Genomic DNA, 6,338 nt, shown 5'->3' with positions numbered 1-6,338 from the left:
TGGTGTATTCGAGGACTAGGGACCTGCATGAGGAACATTTGCGGGAGATTCTTCGGGTTTTGAGATCGGAAAGACTGTATGCCAAGTTCTCCAAGTGCGATTTCTGGTTACGAGAGGTCCAGTTCCTTGGACATCTTGTGAACCAGAAGGGGATATTGGTCGACCCGGCCAAGATTGAGGTGGTGTTGAGGTGGGAGGTGCCGAGATCGCCCACCGAGATCAGGAGTTTTCTAGGTTTGGCTGGATATTACCGCAGATTTATCAAGGATTTCTCCAAGATCGCTGTGCTACTTACTAGGATGACCCGGAAGGGTGTTACGTTTTCGTGGGGACCGGAGCAGCAGTCTTCATTCGAGACGCTTCGTCAGAAATTGTGCGAGGCTCCAGTGCTTGCACTCCTGGAAGGGATGGAGGATTTTGTGGTATACTGCGATGCCTCTATATCGGGTTTGGGGGTGGTACTTATGCAGAGGGGTCATGTGATAGCGTACGCTTCAAGGCAGTTGAAGCCTCATGAGTCGAGATATCCCACGCACGACCTGGAATTGGTGGCGGTGGTGTTTGCCCTCAAGATCTGGCGACACTATTTGTACGGGGTTCGGTGTACGATTTACACGGACCATAAGAGCTTGAAATACTTGATGGATCAGCCAAATCTGAATATGCGACAGAGGAGGTGGTTGGATGTGGTGAAGGATTACGATTGTGAGATCCTGTACCATCCGGGCAAGGCTAATGTGGTAGCCGACGCATTGAGCCGTAGGACGGATAGCGCCCCGATCCGAGATATTTGTATGAGGTTGACGGTTTTGACCCCGATTCTGGATATTATCCGAGGGGCTCAGGTGGAGGCTGCGAAGCCGGAGCATCAGAAGAAGGAACGGGTTGTAGGTCAGGTATCAGGATTTGTTACAGATGGTCGAGGGCTTATGACTTTTCAGGGGCGGATTTGGGTGCCGTTTGTGGGCGGTGCGCGCACTATTTTGATGGAGGAAGCACATCGATCAAAATTCTCGATTCATCCTGGTGCTACGAAAATGTATTTGGATCTCAAGAAGGACTACTGGTGGCCATGTATGAAAAGGGATGTCGCTTGGTTCGTCGAGAGATGCTTGACTTGTTGGCAGGTCAAGGCCGAACACCAGCGACCGCACGGCAAGCTGCAACCGCTAGAGATTCCCGAATGGAAGTGGGAACAAATCTCTATGGATTTCATCACCAAGTTACCGCGAACTGTGAGAGGAGTCGATGCAATTTGGGTGATCGTGGATCGGCTGACAAAGAGCGCTCATTTTCTAGCCATTAGCGAGAGCTCTTCTGCGGAGAAGTTGGCTGAGTTATATGTGAGGGAAGTAGTATCTCGGCACGGGGTGCCGATCTCTATTATTTCGGACCGTGTCGTGCGTTTCACTTCCAGGTTCTGGAAGAAATTCCATGAAGAGTTGGGTACTAGGTTACATTTCAGTACGACATATCATCCTCAGACAGACGGTCAGAGTGAGCGGACAATTCAGACACTCGAGGACATGCTTCGGGCATGTGTGTTGGACTTCGGAGGGGGCTGGGGCACCTATCTACCTTTAGCAGAGTTCTCGTATAACAACAGCTATCATTCGAGCATTGGTATGCCACCCTTTGAGCTGTTGTATGGGCGGAGGTGTCGCACCCCCTGTTGGGGTGAGGTGGAACAGCAGGTTATGGGTAGCACGAAGATCGTGCTTCAGACGACCGAGCAGATTCAGATGGTCAGGCAAAGGTTGTTGACCGCTCAGAGCCGGCAGAAGAATTATGCAGACAGGCGACGGTCCGAGCTTGAGTTCCAAGTGGGTGATCTCGTGCTCCTGAAGGTCTCTCCTTGGAAAGGAGTGATTCGGTTCAGGAAGAGGGGCAAGTTGGGGCCCCGATATATTGGTCCTTTCCATGTGATCGCAAGGGTGGGTCGGGTAGCCTATCGTTTAGACTTGCCAGTAGAGTTGGGACAGATTCACGATACTTTCCATGTGTCGCAACTGCGGAAATGTATAGCCGACGAATCAGCGGTGGTTCCGTTAGGGGATATTCAGGTGGATGCAAGTCTGAATTGTGCTAAAAGACCTGTAGCCATCAGAGATCGGAAGATCAAGGTTTTGAGAAACAAGGAGGTACCCCTGGTATTGGTTCAGTGGCAGCATCGGAAGGGATCAGAGATGACGTGGGAGCCGTAACGGGAGATGCGGGAGCAGCATCCGGAGCTTTTTGCCTAAGCGGGACTTCGAGGGCGAAGTCTTATTCTAGTGGGGGAGATTTGTAACAGCCCGGATCCCTAGGTATCTTCATTTCTTATATTTTGACATTCTGCGAGGGGACTCGGCGAGTTGGTGGTCGAACTCGTCGAGTCGGGTCGCGGTTTTTAGCGGGGGTTCGCGTCCGGACTCAGCGAGTCCAAGGGATGGACTCGGCGAGTCTGCGCTGTTTAATGAAACCCTAATTTCCCGGTCCTAAGCCCTATTTAAAGGACCTTATGGCCCTCATTTGCGGCCACCTTGAACCCTAAGAGCCTCCATACGTCTGTAAGCCCTTGTGAGTGTGTTTGAAGGCCATTTGTTCATCATTTCGTGGGATTTTGCAAGGAAAGGAGGGAGAGGAGCAAGCTTAAAGTGTTGGGGAGCTTAGATCTGTTGCTATTTCATCACGGGAGTCTTCTTGAGGTAATTTTCAGAGCCAAACTTCGTGTTTTGTGTTGATGTGCCAAATCTAGGGTTTCTTCTTGCATTTCTTGGCTCGAATAAGAAGTATGAGAGGTCCCATGGGGATATGGGACCTAGATCTGGACTTTAGCAGGTCCAGGAGACCCCTTATGACAAGCTTTATGTCCATCCTTTTTAGTTAGAAGTTAAACTTGCCATATTAAAGGTTGTTTCTTCAAAATAAGCCTTGTATGCATTGCATGGCAACCAAGACTGAGACTTTACGTGACAAATAAGCTTGAGAAGGCCAGATCTATGTATTTATAGAACGGATCTGACCGCAAAAGCCAGTTTTAGCTGGTGCATGGCATGGACTCGCCGAGTCTGAAGAACAGACTCGACGAGTCGCTTGAAGATTGTCCTTGAGACCATCATGTGTGTAGACCGGACCGAGTTGTGGGCGACTCAGTGAGTCGCAGAGAGTTGGAAAGGTTTTGACAGGTGGACTGAGTCAGGTTGGGACTCGCCGAGTTAACCTTCGACTCAGCGAGTTGAGTCGTGGTGGCCCTGTGATTCAGGCCCAGGTGGAACTCGTCGAGTCGGGGGAGTACTCGACGAGTCAAAGGGAAAATTCTTGAGAGTTGGTAAAAACGCGCAGACTCGCCGAGTCTGGTCCAAATTGACTAAAGACTGTTGACCAGGTCAACCTGTGTTGACTTGATTTGGATGGTCCACCTTAGTGGTACAAGTAATAATTATAGATTTATAATATCATAGGAGGATTGCAGCTCGAGGGTTCGAGCCCGAGTGATTCCAGGATTCACGATTAGCGACTTAGCGAGGCATACGAGGTGAGTCTTCTCACTATACTGTGCCCGGAAGGGTTTTGACTGTGTGACCGGAAGGTCGAATATGATATGAAATATATGCCTTATGCGTGTTAAGTTATTTGCTATATGTGTCATGTATGATATGTTTGATATGGGCCGGAAGGCGTGGTCATATGGACTGTAAGGGTTGACGTGGGTAGGACCGGAAGGTTTACCCAGTCGGGACGGAAGTCCCCTGAGACACATGGACCGGAAGGTCAAGGCCTGGAAAGGCGTATGTGCGTATGTTGTATTTTGGGAACTCACTAAGCTTTATGCTTACAATTGTTGCTTTATGTGTTTCAGGTACGAGTGAGGACCGTGGGAAGGCGCCAGCGTGACCGTACACACACTCGGGAAACTATTTTGTTATCTTTTGTTATGTAATCGGTTGTGACTACATTGTTAGTATGGAAATCTAAACTTATTACTCATGTTTTGATGGTTGTAAAAATGAAAATTTTTGGTTGGAAATTTTATGACGTTACAACTTGAAGTCCTTTTGCAAGCAAGAGTTGACTTGACAAGTAGGAGCTTGAAGAACTTTTGAAGTTTCCCTTAATTCCTTTAGGAAAGAATTAATAATTTTTGTGATGGATCACAAAAATTATTACTAGACATGGCTTGGTTTATACACATTATAATGCATGCTTGTGATGTTTATTTTATGTTAAATTTATGTTATGTTTTATGTATGAAAATGGTTTTTACATGTCAAATAACATTTTTTCATAAGATAATATCACTTGGTGTTTGAGTAAAAAATATTTAAAAGATAACATAAGATGTTTATAAATGGATATTTATAAAAATGTTTTACCGGTTACCGGTTACAACAAAATTTTGTTGAAAATAGTTTTATTGTAAAACTTATAAATACCTAACTTTAAAATATTTGAAATGGTTTAAAATATGTTTAAACTTTATATAAACTCCATGTCTTTATGATAAATAAGAACTTTTTATTAAAAAGACTAAAATCGGTTTATAGTGTTATAAAGGCAATAAATAATAAAACTAGTGATTATTTTTTGCATCGAAATTTAACATATGATATTTGTATTTTAAACATAATGTAACATGTTAATATTATGTTTGATGCACACTAAATGAGATTTAAAACATATTTCCAAACAATAATACCGAATTTTCACTAGAATTGGTGCCAAATAAATCATAATCATAAATTACTCCCTCGTCCAAACAAATCACATTATTCATATAAAAAAAGTAAGGATCCTTGCAGGTGAGCTATGATGGCTTAGTGTATACATTAAGGTTATTTATAATTAAGATTTTAAGGCTTAGAGTGCGTGATTCTACCTTATTTCCAACTCCTTGTTTGGTTGTGGATTTAGGGCAGAGTCACTCAGTCGACTGTCTTCTCAATCTTAATTATACATGGCTTGTATACACCAATCAATTATAGAAGGGCCTAGTGGGAAGTATATTATGAAATTTCAATTATCGGAGCACTCGTACTATTAGTACTCGCTTAATGCGGGACGAAATGTTAGCAATAGTAAAACAAAGATAAAACTTAAAACACTGAAAATATGCACATAGAATGCACTATCGCTCTAACAAACACTTTTTCAAAATCGACTTAACACCTGTTTCAATAAGAAGTTCTGACATCGTCAATTGACATGGATTGGCTTGGTCCTCACCATACTAATTTCATTTGCTACAAAAAGACCCTTCTCCATAACCAATTGACTAACAAAACTCTTTCAACCTATAACGATAAGCCCGACACAAACCTCCGAATCTTCTCTTGCTTCAAAACTCAGAAGACCCATACGAGAGGTACCACGCCTTCCTAGCTCACTCCATATACAAGAAAATTGAAGCAATGAACACCAAGGATGTTCCCGAAGTATTCCCAATAGACCTCCCAGGAATACCACTCGTACAACAAGTCAAGTTCAAGAATAGAGACTAAGGACCCATACAACTAGCCTATCACTACTAAGTATATACACGAGGGTGGTATATACTGAGGACTCTACGAATATAGGATGTGTGTTTCCACACGATCTCATGTTCCTTGTCTGGTTGTAGACTTGGGGCAGAGTCACCCATCCTACCGTCATATCAATCTTAATACGACTAGTATACACAAGGCATTGACAAATGAACCCGATATAAGTTGTACCACGAATCCCAAGACAAAACTACCCACGACTGTGGGTGGACACACTACCATTGAGTGATGAACCAAACCCATACACTTCCTATCAATCAAAACAACAAATAAAGTAGAAAAGCTGACGAGATCATACCATAAGGAAACAATGAGACTGCATAGTATACCACTATCAATTATTACAGATAAGGGACAACCGATTCGCCTCACACTTTTGACAATCATTACAGAAGTCTTTGAAAACCCAACCATCCTGAATTTAGCTTACCATCCCTAAACAAATAGTCAAAGTGAGTGAAACATTCAAACATTGAGTCCTCTTACAAACAGTACCTACCCCTAGTACCAATGCCACCCCGAATGAAGAACTATACGGACACAAGAACATATCACTATTAGGTTATATTGAATTCAGGAACTCCTAACACACAAATGGGCCAAGTGACCAAAAACACCCTCATCGACCCAAAAATCATAAAAGAAGTAACAGAAAAGACCATTCGAAGCCATAAGCAACTAGAGACATTGTGGGACTGACCCGTTGACCTACAAACCCCAACTACCACAAGAACTTGAGAAACATGCATCCTATCTTCCAAGCATCCAATCTGAAACAATATCTATCCGACGAGACTCTAGAAATTCTACCCGATG

This window comes from Lactuca saligna, chromosome 5 (genome assembly GCF_052625555.1).
Source record: "Lactuca saligna cultivar CGN05327 chromosome 5, ASM5262555v1, whole genome shotgun sequence".
NCBI classification, from domain to species: domain Eukaryota; kingdom Viridiplantae; phylum Streptophyta; class Magnoliopsida; order Asterales; family Asteraceae; genus Lactuca; species Lactuca saligna.
Note: the sequence above shows the minus strand (reverse complement) of the source record.